Source organism: Martes martes (genome assembly GCF_963455335.1).
Source record: "Martes martes genome assembly, chromosome: 2".
Taxonomy (NCBI): Eukaryota; Metazoa; Chordata; class Mammalia; order Carnivora; family Mustelidae; genus Martes; species Martes martes.
The window spans coordinates 97,313,424-97,328,631 of record NC_137889.1 but is presented as its reverse complement, the minus strand read 5'-3'; positions in this window follow the sequence as shown (position 1 = coordinate 97,328,631).

Genomic DNA, 15,208 nt, shown 5'->3' with positions numbered 1-15,208 from the left:
GAAACACGGAAATGTTTAGTAACTTTCCCAGTCACAGAGCAAGCTTGTAGTGGCATTGAAATATAAATGTATGTAGCCTTCCTTCAGACACTACACTCAATTAAAAACTTCTACACCCTAAACAACCTAAATGCCCAATAATAGGCAAATGGATTATACAAACTGTCAGTCAAAATTTTAGGCAACTATTTTAAATTTAATCTGGCCAGAAGGTGGATTTTCTACTTAGAGTCTTACAAGACTAAAATCTCAGTGTTAGCCATGCTGCATTCTTATCCAGATGATCTAGGGGAAAGGGATTCTTACAGGTTGTTGGTAGAATCCAGTTTCTAGCATTTGTAAGAGTGAAGCTTGTGTTTTCTTATTGGCTACCCCTAAACACTGCTCAGCTTCTGGAAGCTGTTCTCAATCTTTTCCACATGGTCCACATCTTCAAAGTCAGCCATGGTATGAATCTTTTCATGCTTCTAACCTCTCTAACTTGCCCTTTTGCTTTTAGTAGACAAAACTACTCTGCTTTGAGAAGCTCATGTGATAATCATAGGAATTATTATATCACATCACATTGAAATGTTCCATCCACACTCAAAGGAGAATTTCAAGAGAACCATAGTCAGTGGGAGGTCAACTTAAAATTTTACCCACATTTTTTTGTTTTTCCAAATTTCTATAATGAGGAATATTTTCTTTCTTTTTCTTTGATGAGGAGTACTTTCTAATCAGAACATAATTTAGGGACGCCTGGGTGGCTCAGTCGGTTAAGCTGCTACCTTCGGCTCAGGTCATGATCCCAGGGTCCTGGGATCGAGTCCTGCATGGGGCTCCTTGCTCAACAGGGAGCCTGCTTCTCCCTCTGCCTGCTCTGCCTGACACTCCTCCTGCTTGTTCTCTTTCTCTCTCTCTCTCTCTGACAAATAAATAAATAAATAAAATGTTTTTAAAAATGTTTTAAAAAATTATTTATAAAAATGTTTGAATTCTTTTTATAGTAAATTTATGTAACCAAAGTAGAATTAAAATTTACACTGAACCAATGATTTTCTTTTTCTTATTTAAAAAGGAACTTAAATAAGATTGCCTCTATCTCAACCATCCATTAATTCAAAGGCATCTCAGTGAACTGCTGTTAGGTTGACATGCCGAAGCCTAGGAAAATAGGCTTTCTACTCTCACATGTAGGGAGTTTAAATGCTATTTCTGAGGAGGGGTGTTGCACAACAGAAAAAGCTGCTATTTCTGTAAAGTTACTGAATGTTTCATCTGATTGCTAGAGTCACAGGCAAAATAGCTGGAGGGTAGACAGGTATATTGCTCTTTTAAAAACAGATGGGGGAACTCACAAGAGATTTGAGAGGGAGGGAAAACACAAACCTCAACAGAGTAACAGATTTCTATAAAGTAAGCCATTTTGTATAGAACAGTAAGTATAAAACCACCAATGAAATCTTTGATCTTCTATGACCTTTCTAAAAATTATGTGGTATTTATTGATAAAATGTTTATCCTATGGTCTTTTTTGTCAATTTTTATATCAAAATTTGAAAATAAAATTTTTATAAAACACTTTTACTATTATATTCACCCATAAAAATGATGGCCTATAACTATTTTTTAGAGACATTTGATTTATTGCCTGAAATAATATATCATAATTGAGGCTATTGATTGCCTGGTAAATGCAAATATGTTTATTAAATTAAATCACTGCCTTTATGTTGATGTAACATTTAGTTTTGTAGTAAAATACATCATTGGAAAAGCAAAGTTGGAGACTGCAGTCCTAATTCTATCAAGGAAGGTTGCTTATTGCTATGTTGGAAGGAGATATTAAATTTTCTTCAGAATTTACCTTCAATAGGTATTGTAAAACAATGAGATCAGATATAAATATTAACGTGGCATATACCCTAACCATAAGAAATGAAATGTCTCATGGCAATACATTTCAAAGAAAACATTTATTTATTGATGAGGTCTTGCCCTCTGTAGACTCTGTAGATAAAGATAATGCTACTGGTCAACTTGAAAAACATTTTCCAGGAACAGGGAAACATTCACAATATCCACCCTAACCCTCCTTGCAAGAATTGCCTAGTTTTAAGAGTTTAGGCTACAATCATGGAAAAGAATGAAATAAATTAGTCATGAAGATCAAACATATGGTCATAGCCTCATAGACACAAATCTTTTCTGTGACTTAAGCTCGTCATTATTCATGTGTGGTAGTTTTATTTTCACTTAATATAATCATCAGTTTATTAGACAAAACCAATTTATAATCAATTCAGAAGCAAGTCTAATGTATAGAAATAGAAGGTTTTACCAGCATTTTGGAAAAAGCACCATTCTCTGCTATGGACTCTCGGATTTATGAAGGCAGAGAGCATGTCCGGCTTATTCATAGCTGTGAACTGCTGGGACATAGCCCAGGGCTTCACACATAGTACCAACCACTCTGCATTTATTTAATTAATTCTAGGTCAACTCAGAAAATTGTAAAAATAAAGTAATCAGTAGATAGTATCATTGTGAAACATCTAAAGTACAAAACACTTGAGAAGCAATTTGCTTTATTTTCCTGTCTTTAGAGAGTGCAATGTTTAAAGATCTGATAAGAGAAGAAAAATAATGTATAAAAATAATACCTAGATCTACTTAATGTAGTTGAACAAAATATAGTTAATAGTTGATTCAGTTGAATGAGCTAAACTTGATCCCACATTGTGACTGTGCAAATAAGACTATGATTTGAATCAACTAATATTTCTGTAAAATTAATTCATTTCATTACAATCTCCATCTTGCTTTCCTTCAAGTATCAAAGTTTAGCAATATATCTTAGGTTGTTTCTTTATTATTAGTATTAGCATTAGTCCTAGAAAAGGAAAGAGGAGAATTATTTTAATTAGAAGTAAAATTTATGAACTTTAAAGTTTTAAAATAAAATTAGGCAAAAGACTTAGATGAAATAAATGATTTAACCTCATCAAAGGTCATAAAATATTATCTGAATACATGGGAAGACCATATATCCCTCATATAAAGAGATTTTTTACCATATATATGTCAACTCTCCAAAAGATTATGTCTGTAGATCTAACTAGAATCTCAAAAGTGATATTAGGAGGAAATTGACATTTAGCACTGTTCTTCTAAATTTTTATGTGTTTTCTATTTTAAATAAACACTACTTGAGACTAACCAAGTAATTTTGAGAGAAGAATCAAGGGACAGAGACCTAGTTTACATGATTGCAGAATATAATATAAAGACACTATAATCAAATACAGAAGACTTGGGCCTACATAAAATAGATGGTGCTGACACAAAGTGACTGTCCACCTGAAAGAATATAAAATTGAATGCCTACCTTATGCCATACATATTGGTTTCTTAAGGGCAAGCAAAACATAATATTAATTTTTAATTTAATTATTTCCTTGTATTTACTTTAGTGCTATGCACACATATAGTATCTGCTTAACAAATACATGTATAAATTGTAAAAATTGAAAATAATATTGTTTTTAATAATTTAATTTGTATAAATCTGAACAGTAATAAAATAACAATAACAATAAAATAACAATAATCTTAGTAACTAACACCTACAGAAGACTACTTTATACCAGGTACAATCCTTATTCCTGGTACAATACTTATTCCTCGTAGTAACCCCATGAGGTAGATTCTGAAACTCTCCACATTTTGTTGAAGAGGAAATTGCAAGACAGGAATGGTCAAGTAACGTGCCCAAGGTCACTCATACGGGAAAAAGTGAAGCCAGGATTTGAATACAGACAGTCTGGCTCCACAAGCTTCATCGCAAACTATAAAATGTGTGTATATGAATATTCATGTTCACTCTCTTACTTTTTATGACAAAGCTACTGTCAGAAATTATTTTAAATGTGCATGAGTGAAACACCTATAGAAAAGACATTGAAAAAGTATCTTCACTGTAGTGAGAATGAATAAGGACACCAGTTAAAACTTCAGCAAGAAGGAGTTTTTGAATGAGAATTATTTTCCTTGCTTATTTTCTTATTATTCCATTTATTTTATTATTTTACTTATTATTTTAAATCTACTGAAATATCTTCATTTGATATAAATAAGAAGACATTATTTTCAGTGAGATATGTAAGTATTACTATTAAATATTGCTCTTTCATATAGAGACACATTTCAGAAGGTCCACCATAATGCATTCTTTACTCAAATTTTAAGAGATGACTTGAAGGGTCTATTCTGGTATACAACTAGGGCTGACTTTGAGAAGATATTTAGCAACCAGCAAAATAATGTTGAATAAGTGAATTCTCATATGATACATATTTTACATATATACAATGTATGCTATTTATTTATTCATATTTGTTTTAGGTAGTACAGAGGAAAAAGGACTTCTGTTTTTTTATAAAAAGGAGCTCTTGTGGTACCTGGGTAGCTCATTCAGTTAAGCAACTAACTCTTGGTTTCCGCTCAAGTCGAGTTACGATCTCAGGGTCCTGGGATGGCCTGGGATGGCATCAGGCTCCACTCTCAGCATAAAGCCCGCTTAAGGCTCTCCCACCCTCTCCCTCTGCTCCACCCCTCCTGCATGCATGCATGGGTGCTCTCTCTCTCTCTCAGATAAATAAATCTTAATAAAATAAAATAATAAAATAAAGAGAAGCCCAAAATATTGACCACGTTGGGATATAATTTTCAATTTTAACCGGGATCAAGTTTGAAAATTCTTATACTCGTTTTATATTCATAGCAACAACTTGCTATCAGAACCAGGTTAAAATCCATTCACTTGTGACAACAACTTAAAGCTGAGTAATTCCTTTCTGCAATTCAACTCTTCAGACACAAAGCAAGCATTCCATTAAACACCATTCTGAACCCAGTTATTAACAGCCTTACCCAGTTTTCAACACAGTTCTACCCCTAAACTCCAACAATCCTTGAGACCAGTAATTCCCCCAAAACATTATTTATTTTTTTTTAAAGATTTTATTTATTTATTTGACAGAGAGAGGTCACAAGTAGGCAGAGAGGAAGGCAGACAGAGAGGGGGAAGCAGGCTCCCTGTTGAGCAGAGAGCCTGATACGGGGCTTGATCCCAGAACCTGAGATCATGACCTGAGCTCAAAGCAGAGGCTTAACCCACTGAGCCACCCAGGTTCCCCCCTGAAAACACTTTTTATATGATCCACAGTCACCTCTTCTCAAAGATACCGCCTGGACTAGCATACCTCACCCTTGGTGAGGCCAATACCAACCCTGTCTTTTCAGTTGAGATGACTGGTTTCTCTCTCTCTCTCTCTCTCTCTCTCTCTCTCTCTTTTTTTCTTCTGAGAATCACATGGATGTTATAATTTTGCTTCAAGTGATAATTTTGCTTCAAATACAAAACAATTTAGAAAACACAAGGGATAAGGGAAAGTCAATTAGACCTAAGTATAGTTTTATTCTTTCTTTTGTTTTTCCTTCACGATGATTCAAGATTCCTTCTGTTATCACTTAATTTTTGTTTAGATAATTCCCTTTAGCAATTCTTTCAGAGTGGGACTGGTGGTGACACATTTTCTTTGTTTTCCTTTATCACAGAATGTCTTGATTTCTCCTGCATTCCTGAGCGATGTTTTTTCCTGTATAGTCAAATTTTTTGACCGGAATATGCAGTTAGTGTCTAAAATTTTTCTGTTTTCCTAGCATGCCTTTTCCCATTTTTCTGACTGGAGAAAAAGACAAACAAACAAACAAAAACATTTTTGAGACTTTCGTCTGTCCACATTGGTGTCTGTGGGTCGCTAGCCTTTCTGGTTCCAGTCAGAGATAAGTGAAGTAAAGAGAAATTCTAGGACCCTCACGTCTATGTCGTTCCTGGGATCTGGAGTGTCAGGTTCTGTCAGCTTTCTCATCACCTGTTTGAATCTTCTTATGTTGTCTTGTATATAATGTCCAGGGATTTCAGCTGTACTTGGTGGGAGGAATACAGAAAAGTATATCCTCTCTATCTTTCCTGAACAGGAAATCTGATTTGTACTGGTTTTAATTAAAATGTTCGTAAATTTAATAGTGTTAAGCACCTTTTCCTGTACCATATGTTTTTTGATGAAGTTAACTGTTGAAATTTCATTTTGCTTATATTTTGAATTTTTGTTTTTGTATTTTGAGAATTTTTTATGTACCCTGGCAGCAAGGCTTTTGTTAGATGTATGATTTGTAAATATTTTCACTGAATACTATGATTTATATTTTTTATCTTTTCAAAGTATAGAAATCATCCTGATGAACTACACTTCATCAGTTTGTTTTTATGGATCATGTTTTTGGTGGGTTTTTTTTTTTTTACTATTTTTTTAATTTAAATTCAATTAATTAACATGTAGTATATTATTAGTTTCAGAGGTAAAGTTCAGTGATTCATCGATCTTATATAACACCCAGTGCCCTTACAGTACATCACCCAGTTGTCCCATCCCCCCACTCCCCTATCCTCCAGCAGCCCTTAGTTTACTTCCTATGATTAAGAGCCTCTTGTGGTCTGTCTCCCTCTCTGATTTTGCCTAGTTTCATCTTTGTCTTGCTTCATTTTTCCCTTCCTTTCCCTGTGGTCCTCTGTTTTGTTTCTTAAATTCCACTTATGAGTGTAATCATAATTGTCTTTCACTGATTGACAGTTTTGCTTAGCATAATACCCTTTAGTTCCATCCATGCCATTGCAAATGCAAGATTTCTTTTTTTGATGGCTGAGTAATATTCTGTTATATACATATATCACATCTTTATCCATTCATCTGCTGATGGGCATCTGGGCTTTTTCCATAGCTTGGCTGTTGTGGACGTTGCTGCTGTAAACATTGGGGTAGAGGGACCCCCTTTAGATCATTACATTTGTATCTTTGGGGTAAATACCCTGTAGAAAAATTGCTGGGTTATAGGGTAGCTTATTTTTAACTTCTTGAGGGATCTCCATACTGTTTTCCAGAGTGGCTGCAACAGCTTGCATTCCCACCAACAGTGTAAGAGGGATCCCCTTCCTCTGCATCCTCGCCAACATCTGTTGTTTCCTGACTTGTTAATTTTAGACATTCTGATTGGTGTGAGGTGTTATCTTATTTTAGTTTTGATTTGTATTTCCCTAATGCCAAGTGATGTTGAGCATTTTTTCAAGTTTCTGTTGGCCATTTGTATGTCTCCTTTAGAGAAATGTCTGCTCATCCTTTCTGCCCATTTCTTGATTGGATTATTTGTTCTTTGGGTGTTGAGTTTGATAAGTTCTTTATAGGTTTTTGATACTAGCCCTTTATCTGATAAGACATTTCCAAATAGCTTCTCCCATTCTATAGTCTGTCTTTTGGTTTTATCAACTGAGGTGATTGGTTTCATGAACTTTTAATAGAATCCTGCAGCAAGAGATCTTATAATATTATTTTTAAATAATTGACAATCAGTAAGGATATGGAGATCCTAGTGAATATAATTGACACTGCCATCCCTTTTAGATTTGGGTTTGTAAAATAAATGTAGCAGAGTGGAAACATGGTGATTAGGAAAGAGAGAAGACTCTAAAGTCAGATACATGTAGGTTTTATTCTGGATTTATAATTTATCATCTGTGTGACATCACTGGGTCTCTAAAGTATCAGTTTTCTCATATGTAGAATGGGGTTAATAATAAAATATCCTCACAGAGGATTTTGAAAAGAACAAATGAAATAGTTTGCTAAAATACAAAGATTAGTCCCTAGCACACTGCACATATTGAAAAAGGCCAATTTTTTTTAATTATATTTCTGATTCACTATGTTTTCAGGTTTAATCCAGGTTTGCCAGTGATTATTTTTAGATGTATTTAATCATAGCACAATAAGGTTTTAAAGGAAATATGGATAGTTTAAATCTTTTACAGCACAGAAGTTTGAGGGGTGCCTGGGTGTCTCAGTGGGTTAAGCCTCTGCCTTCAGCTCAGGTCATGATCTCAGGGTCCTGGGATCAAGCCCCGCATCTGCATCTTGCTCTCTGCTCAGCAGGGAGCCTGCTTCCTCCTCTCTCTGCCTGCCTCTCTGCCTACTTGTGATCTCTCTCTCTCTGTTAAATAAATAAATAAAATCTTAAAAAAAAAAAAAAAAACTTTGATGACATTTTGCCTTTTCCTTTATTCAATTTAAGGAAATAATATGCTGCTAGAGAGTAACTGCTAACAGTCAGATGTAGCAGACATACTGCAAAATAATCTCAAGATATTTAGAGGCAGTTAGTTTTTTTTTCTTTTTCTAATAGTTGATCATCAACAATCTAACATATTCGAAGATGGGCTTACATTTTCAGTACATTCTTTATATCTCCCAGGGTCCTTTTGTGTCTTGGAGCCTGTGTAATCTTTTCTTATTTCCCTACCAATGATGTTGCTTTTTCCCCAAAGGATTTCAAGTATATAGACTTTTGCTTTATTTTGTTTTAATTTCAAATATGTTTCCTACAACTAATAAAAACAAAACCCAAAACATGTTGAACCTGAATGAAATAAATGCAATGAGATTGTCAGAATAAATTTGTCTAGGTGAAAATTGCATAAGATAATGGACTCCTGGGGCTCAGGAGGAAGTCGTGTGTAGGGGCGTGGAGGGCACAAGGGCATGGTACCTATCACAAAATAGGCATTCAGTAAGTAGGTGTTGAATGAATGAATACATGAATTTATATGAACTACTAAATCAGGAAAGCCTTGACACAACGAGCCCTTGCAGATTTCTTGTTGATTCACTGCCAAGGTTCCTCAACACAGATTTTTCTTTTGTAGAGGCATTTTTTGAATCATTTCTTTCCCTTACCTCTTTTCCCTTCTGTTCTTGTTAGTACAAAACCCAGTGACACAGCATATCCACTTATACTGAATCATCTGATTTTACTAGCTGACTATCAAGGACACATAGAAACTCTTAAGGCTTTATGACTTGAAGTTATTTCCTACAGATAAGAAATTAGCTTACGTTTTCCTGGTACTTAATGGATATTCAGTAAGTGAGAGTGATACATTTATTGGGTTAATAATCAGAGATACATGAAATTACTTACATTATTATAAAGGCAATCCCATTCCTTCAAGGAATTTTTTGATGTAGAATCAGATAATTTGTTTTTCCAACTAGCTTTTGCAATGAAGTAGTTAACAGAATAACTCATTCATATTGCTAAACGCAGTATCTAGAACAGGATTTTCCACTGAGAATATACAAGATGGTCCAATTAAGTGCAGAAAGAAAATAAGTAAGCTTTTCTTTTATAATTGTTCTATTAAAACTAAAGAATAAAATTTAGGGTAAGGGAGCAATAACATTTTACAGATCAGAGAGCTCGAGGACTTGTTCTAGATGATGTGTAAGGTGATTCCTTATAGCTCATCCATTTTTAATTTTGTTATTTCATTCCTCTTAGCAACACAAATATTATTTTAGTATAATATTATTTTATAAAAACCCTCGAACTCATAGAAAATCTGGGCAAAAACATTGTGATTTAACCTCATAATGAAAAACTAAAATGACAAAGTTCTGGTCACAGTGATTTCATATAACTATAAATCCTTTAAAGGACTAAAAGTGTTCCTTAAATATAAAAATTAGATATCATAAATCTTCTTTGTTGGTGCATCTGATAATATTAAAACATTTGCATTATAATCTTAGCATTAGTCTTTACAGAATTATGTTGGAGAAATTATTTTGAGAAATGTGAAGGCTTTATCGTATATGTAAGCTCTTTAAGCACCTTAATATTTCCACTGAATTTACACATATTAAAATTCACAAATATCTGACAGTCCTTCTCATCAGGACAAATGATTATAGCTAAAAATAATTTGACTCTAAAAATTCTGTAGATAAAATGAATACTATTATAATGTCTAGAACTTTACAAAAACAACTGGGTTCTAAATATGAAGTCAGTGTACAGTGGCTTAGTACATCAATAAACTGTTACAAATCTATTAGCTAGCAAATTTTTCAGAGTTCTTCACTTGATAATCACATTATATATAAACTCAAGAAATATTTTATTTCAGAGACCAGAAAATAAAAATTATCAAGAGAAAGGGGAGGGGAAGGAAGAAGAATGGGGAAAATATAAGAGTAGAAAGAGAGTCAGAATGTTGCATTAATTGCTTTTAATTGTTAATTTTAAAAGGTATTTATCAGTCCAGACTTGACAGGAACTGAGTGGTAAGTAGCTATCATGCCTTATAGATCATTTTTGGATGACTGAATATTTTAATAGTTCTTTTCTTTCCCTTAAACATAGTTTGATAACTACTTCAGATTGTGTGTGTGTGTGTGTGTGTGTGTGTGGAGAGAGCTTGCTCTGCTCCCAATATATCTCACTTGTAGTTATACATTAATTAAATGAGCTGTGGATTTTTTCTTACATCAGAAATTACAATGGAATAAATGGTGTGCTAAAAGCATGGTACCACATTCTTTGTCATTTGCATTCAGCTCCTAAGAAGATGAACTATACTCCTTTAATTGCTCAGAATTAGAAGGCAGGTTCCAGTTAATACCTAATGGAGGAAAGAGGGACAAGAATTGAGGCCAAGTGAAGAAAAAGTGACGACTCTCTGAGATTAATAGAACACGATGTGTAATAGTGATTTACCTATCTAAGTGAAAGAAAGGACATCAAAAAAATATTTCCTACAAAATCCCATGTCTGTAGACTCTGGCTCAACACACATACACACACACACACACCCCAAGAAGTTCATAAGCCCCTGCCCTTTCAGATAAGGCTAGAAATTTAAAGAGAAGTAATGTCTTCATATAAGACATCCTTGCTTCTACACTTTCACAATTATGTATTATTTTATAGCTCAGGTCATTGCATGGTGTGTGATTTGCTACAAAGGCAAAGGGTGGTGGGCAATAAAACAGTGCTGTCTTCTGTGTGTGTGTGTCTGTGTGTGTGTCTTTAAATGTGGCGTCAAAATTTACAAGGTAATCCAAAACTAAAAACTTGTCATATGACACCCATGATGTTAGGCTCAGGGTAGGATGGGAAAGAGGTAGTATTTCCATTTTGCATCTGCATGTCCCAGATAATAACTATAACAACAATAACTTTTACCTGGATAATATTTTGCAATGTAAATGGTGGTTACTCTTCTAATAATGGATGGTATAACCGGCCAACTTGTCTACCCTTACCAAAGGCTGATGCAAGACAGAAAAGATTAAGTTAGTCTAAGAAACATTACACCTTTGAATTCATAGAAGTGAACTTACAGGGATTTCAATTTCAAATCTAAAAATCTGAATAAAAAATACTGTAGATGTTCCACAGTCCACTAGCAGTATTGAGGGGACCCATTTCCTCACTCCCCTGCTGTCACTCAAGGTTACCATTTCATTTTTTGGTCAATCTGATCAGAATAACATGGTATGTGATTGTTTTAAATCCTTTACCCTGACTACTCGTGAACAACCAACTACATAACTTGTGGGGCCTAGTACAAAATGAAAATGCAGGGCCCCGGCCTAGACCCAGAAAGCAGTCTCCCCGTCTCACAGCCCAGCCCTGCAACCCATGGTGGATGGAGGACTTCCAAGGAATTAAAACTTTTGCACCTGGACACACTTGGTACCTGGCTACAGGTGGGTAAAAGAATCTTGCAGTGAAGCAGTGAAGCAATCCAGGATCACCTGGGGCATGTGCTTGAGTCATCTCGTTCAGTGCCCCACCTAGGCCCAATGCTTTCACAGGGCAGCAGCAAAATGGAGGCCTTCCCTAGCGAGACAAGCTGATTTCTGTCCCTTGCAGGGAAGAAGCCATCCAAAGAAGGAAGGACCCAGGAAGGTGAGAAAAGGCTAGAGCTCCCATGAGCCAAGCATATGCTCCAAATGTCCCCTCAGAGTTCATTTACAAAATCCAAATTTAAAAATAAAATTATTAAGAATTCTAAGATGATGGCCACGGAGAACTAGACCCCAAACAAGGGGGCCTGCTCAGTGTGGGAACCGGTGTTAAGGGTCATCTGTCTATGAAATAGAACCTGCCAGTGAGAGTAAACAACCATTCACAAGTTTGTTGGGCTTTTATATTCTTTTTGCCTAAATTTCCTGAGTATATTATTTGCTCACTATGATGCCTTTTTATATTTTTCTTAGACATTTTGGAATCATTTTAAGGGAGATATGAACATATATTCTGCCCAATATGTTATCAATAACTTCTAGCCTATTTTTTGTCTTTTTAAAGACTTCAAATTTTTGTGCAACAAAGTAGTTTAATTTCTTTCCATCATGAACTCTGGCAAAAAGATCTTATCCACTTTGAAATTATGAAAAGACCCTGATGTTTCCCATTGATCCCTTTATTTAATTTACTTTTTTTGTTCTCATTTTGGGCTCTAGTTCAAAGGAAGTACATTTATATGTATGATGAGATGTTTGGGTATAATTTTATATTCTTTCCCACAGTTTCAGTAGTCAAATACCATTATTAAACAGTTCAGCTCCTTTTTTTTTTTTTTTTGGCCTATAATTCCATCCATATCACATACAAAATTTCCATTTACATTTGGGTAAGTTTTGGTTCTCTTTAGTCTACTATACTGAACCACTGAATCATTATGACAACTATCTGAGTACAATAGCTTCATTGTGAATGTTAACTATGCGGTATTGCTGATTTTTTTAAAGATTAGAAATAGTCAACTTGGGGCGCCTGGGTGGCTCAGTGGGTTAAAGCCTCTGCCTTCGGCTCGGGTCATGATCCCAAGGTCCTGGGATCGAGCCCCGCATCGGGCTCTCTGCTCTGTGGGGAGCCTGCTTCCTCCTCTCTCTCTGCCTGCCTCTCTGCCTACTTGTGATTTCTGTCTGTCAAATGAATAAATAAAAATCTTTAAAAAAAAAAAAAAAAAAAAAAAAAAAAAAAAGAAATAGTCAACTTTATTTATAACATGCAGCTTAGCTGTTATTCAGTACGTGGAAGTGCCTAACTGTACATTTTATGTTCTCATAGGCAATGCAATTTGGTGTAAAGGTTTACATAGAGACTTGAGTCAAATCTTATATGACATCCTATTCATATGAGTACTAGTCAACATGCAAATTGTCTATATTTTCAATGCCTTATTTTTTTCCATCTCTAAAGCAAGGATAATGAATCCTCTTCACAAAACAAATTTCTTGCAGCATTACAAATGTTTAGTAAGTAGGAGTCCTCCTGCATCATAAAATCAGAGCATTGAACTTTTTTTAAAAAGATTTATTTATTTATTAGAGATAGAAAGAGAGCACATGCTTGACAGGGAGTCAGGGAGGAGCAGAAGGAGAGAGAGGGGAAGTGAATCTCAAGCAGATGCCCTGGAGAGCCCAGAGCGTGATGCAGGGCTCAATCTCAGGACCCTAAGATCATAACCTGAGCTGAAATCAAAAGTCAGATGCTTAACCAACTGAGCCACCCAAGTGCCCCCTTGAACTTTAATCCTAGTCTATCTCTCTCCATATCTTTCTTTTCTACATTTGCAACTTTCAGATAGGTGTCATTTCTTTGGCAAGCAGGATATAACCAGAAAATTTTAATCCAATTGGAAGTACTGTTTTGCAGTAGAGAATTGTAACTTCTTTGCAGTTATTTAATAATAAATACACTTAAATTTATTCTTCCTCTCCTATATGATTTTTATTATTCTATACCATTTCATACACCTTTTTCCCCTCTTTTACTTACTGGATTGAATGTTTGGTTTCTTCAAGTCAGTAATTGCGTGTCTTATGTATATACATATATATTTTCCTCAGGGTTTGTCTTCATTTTAATGGTTGCATTTAACCATGGGTTTATATATTAATATGCCCAAACCAAATAATTTATAAGCCCTTCCTCCTGCTTACACAAAATCTTCAGGACACATTTTTCTCCTCACTTCTTTTTTTAACTTATAAAATCAACTTCTTTTAAATAAACTTCTGAATGTTAAGTCCAAGTTAGTTAGATTTTTTTCCCCAAAAATGCTTCTTATACCGATAGTATCATTCCCAATAATATTATCATCATCAATTCTGGATGAACTATGAATTCTACTGGATTTTTTTTCTTGATTAACATGCCTTCTATTTTGAGATATCATTATGTTATTTTCATTCAGCTATAGTATTTTCTTGAACAATTTTCTCAGAATGTATGTATCTTATAGTTGTCTCAGAGTGTATAATCCATGTGTGAGTGTGTGTGTGTGTGTGTGTGTGTGTGTGTGTGTGTGACTACTGACTGGGTTACTTTCTTCCCTCCTTGTCTTTCTTTGTTTTAAATTTTCTTTCCTTTCCTTTTTCATTTTCTTGGTATAGTAAAGAAGTTCTTGGCTCAGAGAACAGTGCTGTCTGCAGTACTTCATTGGCGCAGGTGAGATGCGTGATACAAAATTAACTCCTTCAGTCCTGTGAAGTTCATATATTTTTTCAGTTTATCCCTGATGTTGAGAAAATTTCACCAGGCCAGGTATGGGTGTGTTATCTTCTTTTCATTAATCACACTTGGTGGGCATGACTTTAAAAACTAAGTTCTTTTTCAACCAATGTGAGTGCTCTATTCATTTTTTCTACTGACTTTTCTTGTTGCCTTCCAGAATACCTATTGTTCAAACAGATTCCTCGGATTTGTTCTCTGTTTTGTTGCTCTGTCTTGATTTCCAACTCTTCATAGGGTTTCATTTGATGTACCAAACTATTAATTCTGCTTTCAGCATTTTATTTTCCATAGAATATCATAAATATAAAAATCACACCTCAAATGATTTGTTAAAATCCCTATTCTAAGATTATTATTCTGTAATATCTCCATCTCCTTAACAATTCCTTTCTGTAAAATATATACTGTGAAAAAAATCTTCACTGAATAAGACAAAGAATTTAGCTTTTAAAAGAAGTTTCTGAAATCAGATCTTAGTTTTACCAATTACTAGTTTTTTTTACTTTTTTTTTCTTAGACCAATAGCTTCATGTCTGAAATCTTAACTTCAGGGAATTTTTTTTTTTTTTTGAGAATTAAATGAAGACACTGAGAAGCAAAGCCTAGCTCACAGTAGGTCCTTAATCAATGGGATTAATTGCATTAAACAAACTGAAAACTCCCTGAGAAAATGACTTCTACATAAACATTCTTTATCTAAGAACAGGCTTGCGTATTAGATATGTCATTATTATCAATCACT